The sequence below is a fragment of the Odocoileus virginianus genome, chromosome 1, assembly GCF_023699985.2.
Source record: "Odocoileus virginianus isolate 20LAN1187 ecotype Illinois chromosome 1, Ovbor_1.2, whole genome shotgun sequence".
In the NCBI taxonomy this organism is placed as follows: Eukaryota; Metazoa; Chordata; class Mammalia; order Artiodactyla; family Cervidae; genus Odocoileus; species Odocoileus virginianus.
The window spans coordinates 99,369,252-99,377,020 of NC_069674.1; the positions used below are offsets into that span (position 1 = coordinate 99,369,252).

General features: G+C 36.5%; 1 pseudogene; it reads right to left on the minus strand.

The window, feature by feature from the left end:
• Positions 1 to 2,301: 2,301 nt before the first annotated feature.
• LOC110130579 (dihydrofolate reductase pseudogene) lies at positions 2,302 to 2,898 on the minus strand (annotated as a pseudogene).
• Positions 2,899 to 7,769: the final 4,871 nt, after the last annotated feature.

Here is a 7,769-nt window from a genome sequence, read left to right on the forward strand (position 1 = left end):
GTTAGACTCTGGTAAAATAGTTTATCCTGAGGGCAGCCTTTGTTAAGAATAGAAAGTAATGGCATATTTCACAAAGGTTATTTTCACCCTCTCTCTGCTAGAAGCACATGGGGATTTTTCTCTGATATTCACTGTGAGGACCTGGTGGAGCTCCTAGTGATAAAATTCACAAAAGTGTGGAACTGGCCCCATGACTGGATTTCCCTGGAATTTTTAACTTTCAGACTTGTCCATACTAAGCGTCTAGCAAGTCTTCAATGGTTACAGTTCAGATTTTCCTACCAAGGCACTCGTTCCCAGAGAGGTTTCTCTTCATGGGTTTCTGCTCCGGTAAGTTGAAATTTTCTGTATCCACCAGTCTGTCTATTCAATTTGGGAGGCAGCAATATGCCTGGTGGCTACATTTCTCTGATGGATCTAAATAAAGTTTGTAGTTTTTTAGTTTGTTCATATTTTTACTTTTTAAGATGAAGCGACTTCTAAGCTTCTTAAATGTGTAGGAAGGTATCTATCAAAAACCTAAAGCATATGTAATGACAGAATTTTAGAAACATCTTAGATAAAGTCATTTCTTCATTTTTAACTCATATTCAGTGCATCTTGGAGGGCTTAGATAATATCCCCCTCCAAAAGGAATAAAATATAAATACTGGTGGTAAGGGAGGGAAAAAACTTTTTATTTGCCTAAAGTATTATTTTCTACTAGTAAATCCAGAGCAATAAACCAATAACTTCTGAGAAGCATGAAGAAAATTCAGTATGGCATAAAATGTAAGATCAATTTTTAAAATATTTCTATATATCACTAAAAACAAAGTATGAAACACTATTTTTAAAAGGACTTTTTCACATATGTATCAAAATCATAAAGCATTTAGACACAAAATTGATTTTTAAGATGTGTAAGACCCTTGTGGAGAAATTATGAAACATTATTAAAAGACATAAAAGAAGATTTGAATAAATTGAAAGTATTCAAGATTTTATTACAAGTCCTAAACAAGGAAAGAGATAGACAAAACAGAGTATAAATGGTTGAAGGAAAGATTTATTTATTTATTTATTTATTTAGTTTGCCACATGCTTTTTCCCCACACATTAACATTTATTAAACATTTTGAGTTGATACATAAGTTGCTTCTTAGCAGTTTTTGGCATTTTTCAGTCATCCTTTTTTTTACTGCTGCAACAAATATTCTTGGGCCCATCTCTTTGTTCAGGAATAATTTTTAGAAGTGGAAGTCCTGGGTCCAAACCCAGAATATTTTGAATTTTAATTGATATTGCTAACTTACACACTAAAAAGGTTGTACCAATTTATAAGGCAGAAAATACTATTTTTTTATAATAGTAATCTAAATCTTTGCGAACAAGATGGGTAAAACATGGTTTAGTCTTCATTTTTTAATTCTGTGATGTTTAGTTTCTAACTTACTAATTTTGGTTTCTAGCAATATTTATTCTCAACTTATTACCTTTTAAAATTTTAGCTATTATGCTTGATTTTAGATTATCCTTTTTTGTAAAGAGCAGCCAATTCTTGTTCTATCATTGTAACATCCTGTGAAATCTCACTGAAGTTCAGAAACAAAGTTTTTAAAGGTCTCAGACGTCTCTTAACCATAGAAAGGTAGTGCTGTACCTGTCCATCACTATCCTTGTGGAATGGTCTGAGCGAACAGAATTTTTTTCAGTAGTGTGATCTATATGAAGTAATTCTTAGTCCCTCTTTTGAGCTAATTTAATAAGTGAATGCTAGTTTTTCTGTCTATGGCCCATTTCTGACCTTTGGACTTACCCCCTAGCTCTGCAGGCTATGGTTTCAGCTCTTGCCACCAGGGGACTCTCCCAGTTCGGGCTGTCTTGATAGACACCTCTACCCGAGGTGGTGCTGGTAATCTACTCCTGCCCCTTAGTGGGAATTCAGACGGTTACAGCAAGAAATGTTTTACAAATGGTATCCGATACAGTCTAGTTAGGATTAATGGGGAATATACAACTATGTAAAAACAGGGAATTCATGAGAACCTATTATCGCACAGGGAACTCTACGCAATGCTCTGTGGTGATCGAAGGTAAGGAAATCCAAAAAAGAGGGGATATGTGTATATGTATAGCTTATTCACTTTGCTCTACAACAGAAACTAACAAGATTGTAAAGCAAGTATACTCCAATAATAATTAATAAAAAAAGATTAATAGCGAATAAAAGTACATTGATTAGAAGTAATAGATCTAAAGTGAACAAAGTCTCTACAACAAGAAATATATAGTTTTTTGGGGGGGGAGAAAGGCTTCTAATAGATCGGAAAACATTTTCACATTAATTGTTCTTTTCATATACTTCAAATTTGTACTTAATGCCTTTTTCCTCCTGGACATCCAAGGGGAACACCTGGGTATTCTGGAAGAAGTTTATATTTTTCAAAATCAATTTCTGGGGAAAACGTATCACTTTCAAATTCTTGCATGATCCTTGTCACAAATAGTCTAAGATGGCCTGGCTTGTTCATGGCTTCCTTATAAACAGAACTGCCTCCCACTATCCAAACCACGTCTACTTTATTTGTTAATTCTGGATCTTCAATAACTTCTAAGGCATCATCCAGACTTTTGGCAAGAAAATGAGCTCCCTTTGGAGGTTCCTTGAGAACTATACTGAGAACTATATTAATTCTGTCCTTTAAAGGTCGATTCTTCTCTGGAATGGAGAACCAGGTCTTCCTACCCATAATCACCGAATTCTGTCTACCTTCTACTGAAGACACTGTAGTCATTCTTTGGAAATACCTGAATTCATTTCTGAGTGGAGGCTAGGGTAGGTTCCCGTTCTTGCCGATGCTCATGTTCTGGGACACAGCGACGATGCAGTTTAGCAGACGAACCACGATAGCTGCAGGGAACATTTTCGACCTAGCGCTGGACCCCGAACCCCACTGGTCAGCCACTTTGGCGGGGAATTTTGAAGGAAAGATTTAAAATTGAACTTTCTGCAGTCAATAATATTGGTCACTCAGAAAATTAGAGTGACTCCAAGAAGAAACTGGCAAAATATTTTCATGAATTTTCAGCAAGGGATCCTACACATATGATCGACATGCAATAAATTAATATCTTTCCTCTATTTCCTCAGTAACCAATGAAAAAATACATTGGAAAAAAGTAAGTTCCTATTTGTAGTGGTTGAATAGTACCTCCCTTAAAATTCATATCCACTTAAAACCTCAGAATATGACTGTATGGAAACAGTCTTTGCAGATCTAATTAGTTAAGAATCTTGAGATAAATTGGATTTGTCTTCCCTTTCTCTTCACTTCTCCTTTCCTCAGCTATGTGTAATGCATCCTCAGACAACCACTTTGTCTTCTTACATTTCTTTTTCTTTGGAAGGGTTCTGGTCACTGACTCCTGTATAATGTTATGAACCTCTGTCCATAGTTTTTCAGGCACTCTGTCTACCAGATCTAATTCCTTGAGTCTATTTTTCACCTCCACTGTATAATAATAAAGGATCTGATTTGGGTCATAACTGAATGACCTAGTGGTTTTCCCTACTTACTTCAATTTAAGCCTGAATTTTGCAATAAGGAGTTCATGATCTGAGCCACAGTCAGCTGCAGGTCTTGTTTTTTTTTCTGACTTATATAGAGTTCCTCCATCTGAGGTTTCAAAGAATATAATCAGTCTGATTTCAGTATTGACCATTTGGTGATGGCCATGTGTAGAGTTGTCTCTTGTGTCATTGGAAAACGGTATTTGCTATGACTAGGGTGTTCTCTAGACAAAACTCTGTTAGCCTTTGCCTTGCTTCATTTTTTTTTTCCATTTATTTTTTATTAGTTGGAGGCTAATTACTTTACAATATTGTAGTGGTTTTTGTCATACATTGACATGAATCAGCCATGGATTTACATGTGTTCCCCATCCTGATCCCCCCCCTCCCACCTCCCTCCCCATCCCATCCCTCTGGGTCATCCCAGTGCACCAGCCCCGAGCACTTGTCTCATGCATCCAACCTGGGCTGCTGATCTGTTTCACACTTGATAATATACATGTTTCGATGCTGTTCTCTCAGATCATCCCACCCTCGCCTTCTCCCATAGAGTCCAAAAGTCTGTTCTATACATCTGTGTCTCTTTTTCTGTCTTGCATATAGGGTTATCGTTACCATCTTTCTAAATTCCATATATATGTGTTAGTATGCTGTATTGGTATTTATCTTTCTAGCTTACTTCACTCTGTATAATGGGCTCCAGTTTTATCCATCTCATTAGAACTGATTCAAATGTATTCTTTTTAATGGCCGAGTAATATTCCATTGTGTATATGTACCACAGCTTTCTTATCCATTCGTCTGCTGACAGGCATCTAGGTTGCTTTCATGTCCTGGCTATTATAAACAGTGCTGTGATGAACACTGGGGTACATGTGTCTCTTTCCAATCTGGTTTCCTTGGTGTGTATGCCCAGGAGTGGGATTGCTGGGTCATATGGCAGTTCTATTTTCAGTTTTTTAAGGAATCTCCACACTGTTCTCCATAGTGGATGTACTAAAAGCTTTGGCACAACAAAGGAAACTATAAGCAAGGTGAAAAGACAGCCTTCAGAATGGGAGAAAATAATAGCCAATGAAGAAACAGACAACGGATTAAACTCAAAAATATACAAGCAACGCCTGCAGCTCAATTCCAGAAAAATAAATGACCCAATCAAAAAATGGGCCAAAGATCTAAACAGGCATTTCTCCAAAGAAGACATACAGATGGCTAACAAACACATGAAAAGATGCTTAACATCACTCATTATCAGAGAAATGCAAATCAAAACCTCAATGAGGTACTATTACACGTCAGTCAGAATGGGCTGCTATCCAAAAGTCTACAAGCAATAAATGCTGGAGAGGGTGTGGAGAAAAGGGAACCCTCTTACACTGTTGGTGGGAATGCAAACTAGTACAGCCACTATATGCAAAACAGAAAAAAGAAACAGATGTACAGAACAGACTTTTAGACTCTGTGGGAGAAGGTGAGGGTGGGATGTTCAGAGAGAACAGCATTGAAACAAGTATACTATCAAGGGTGAAACAGATCACCAGCCCAGGTTGGATGCATGAGACGGGTGCTCGGGGCTGGTGCATTGGGAAGACCCAGAGGGATGGGATGGAGAGGGAGGAGGGAGGCGGGATCGGGATGGTGAACACATGTAAATCCATGACTGATTCATGTCAATGTATGGCAAAAACCACTACAATAGTGTTAAGTAATTAGCCCCCAATGAATAAAAATAAATGGAAAAAATATATATACATAAATGCTTGAACACCACGGAGAAAAATAAATAAAATGGATAACCAACAAGGACCTACTATATAGCACATGGAACTTGGTCAATGTGATGTGGCAGTCTGGATGGGAGGGAAGTTTGGAGTGTAATGGATACATGTGTATGTAGTATGCATGGCTGAGTCCCTTTGCTGTTCTCCTGAAACTATCACAACATTGTTAATGGGCTATACCTTAATACAAAATAAAAAGTTTCTAAAAATAAAAAAAATTAAGTAAACAAAATCATCCCCAAGTTCAAAAATTTAAAGAAATGAGTCCTAAATTCAATGACTGATGTCTTCATAAGAAAAAGGAGAGGAAGATTTTTGAGACAAAAGGAAGACACAGGAAGATGCAGGCAGAGATGCAAGTTATGATGCTACAAAGCAAGGACTGCCAGGGGACAGCAGAGACTGGAAGAAGCAAGAAAGAATCTTCTTTTAGAACTTTGGAGGGTGTGTAGCCCTGCCTACAGCTTGATTTGAACTTTTAGCCTCCAGAACGATAAGAGAATAAATTACTGTTGCTTAAGCCACTTAGTTTAAGGTTATTTTTTATGGCAGTCCCAGGAAAACAATACATTTATGATACCACAGGATCTTTAAATTATCTAGGAATAAATCCAAGTATTAATGTGTACAATCTTAATGGGAAAAAAATCATATATTTTTAAGAAAGGTTAAAAGAATTTAAGAATTTTAATTTGAGAAATTTAAGAATTTTAAGAAATTAAATTCTTTAATTTTAGAAATTCAAGAATTTTAAGAATCTGTCTTCCCTGGTGGCTCAGTGGTAAAGAATCTGCCTGCAAGGCAGGAAACATGGGTTTGATTCCTGGATGGGGACGATCCCATGAAGAAGGGAATGGCAACCCACTCCAGTATTCTTGCCTGGAAATCCCAGGGACAGAGTAGCCTGGTGGGTCACAGTCCATGGGGTCCCAAAAAGTTGGGCATGACTTAGAGATTAAACACAAACTACAACACAATATCCAACTGTATTATAAATCTATAGTGATTTAAATAGCATTATTGGCATAATATGAAAATCAGATCCATTTTTAAAAAATAAAGATTCCAGAAACAGACTCATTCCATAAACATAAGAAAGCCAAGTTGCAGACAAATTACAATGACAGATGAATTTCCAAAAAGATACTTGGCCTCAGGAAGATTCAAAAGAATACAAATAAAAAGGAAAACAAAATCCCCTTATTTTTATAATAGGCAAAAAATAAAATGTCTTATAATATCAATTGATTGGTGAGGATTAGAAGGAAAGGTATTTTCATACTCCTGTTGTGTTACAAAGTATAGCCACTTTGGAGGACAATTAGGGAGTGTAGCAATCGATTAAAATTGAATATATGCATACTCTAAGACTCAGCAAATCTATTTCTCAGCATTTAACTTATAGAAACATTTATACTTATGCACAAGAAATCAAATGTAAGATATTTATTGCATAATTATTTGTGATAGAAAAATGAATATCAATCAATTACAATAAGTTAAATATACTAAGGTACATTCATGCAAAGAATATTATGCATCGAAGAATGAAGCACTCCTGTGGGAACGAGTAACATGGAAAATATACATAAGTGATGTCAAGTTCAGAAATAAAATTTACACATCGACAAAAAGAGTTTTATGGGACTTAATGATAAGCAATATTGATAGTATATGAGAAGAATTCAGGTAGGATTCATGCAAGCTCAAAGATCTTTAGAGTTAAATGGAACTATGTTTACTCATTTTAACCTTAGAAATGCAAGTTTTAATCAAGTGATGTTGACGCCTGTGCAGGATTTCACAGTCTAATCTGACTTATATGATGAGTGACTATAAAGTTAATTTTGTGGCAATCTGGCTGGCCTACAGTGCCAGCTGTAAATTTGGTTGAACATTACTCTGGATGTTTTTGTGAAGGTGTTTTTGGTCCTCTCTAGCTTTTTAAAGTTAATTTCTACTGGAGCATAATTGATCTACAATGTTGTGTGAGCTTCTGTTGTAAGCAAAGTGAATCGGTTATACACATGCACACATTCACTCGTTTTCAGATTCTAGTCCCACAGAGGCCACTTCAGAGCACTGAGGAGAGCTCCCTGTTGATCTCCACAGTAGGTCCTTATGAGTTAACCCCAGTCTCTCAGTTTATCCCCCCCCCCCCCCCCGGGTAACCAGAAGTTTTTTCTACATCTGTGACTATTTGTTTTGTAAATAAGTTCCTCTGTACCATTTTTTTAGATTCCACATATAAAGTGATATCATATGATATTTTTCTTTCTCTGCCTGGCTTACTTTACTCAGTGTGACAATTTCGAGGTCCATTCATGTCACTGCAAACAGTATTATTTCTGTGAAGATGCTTTTGAAATGAAACTAACATGGTGGACTTTGAGTAAACAAGAATGGTGTCTATAATGTGGGTGGGCCTCATCCTA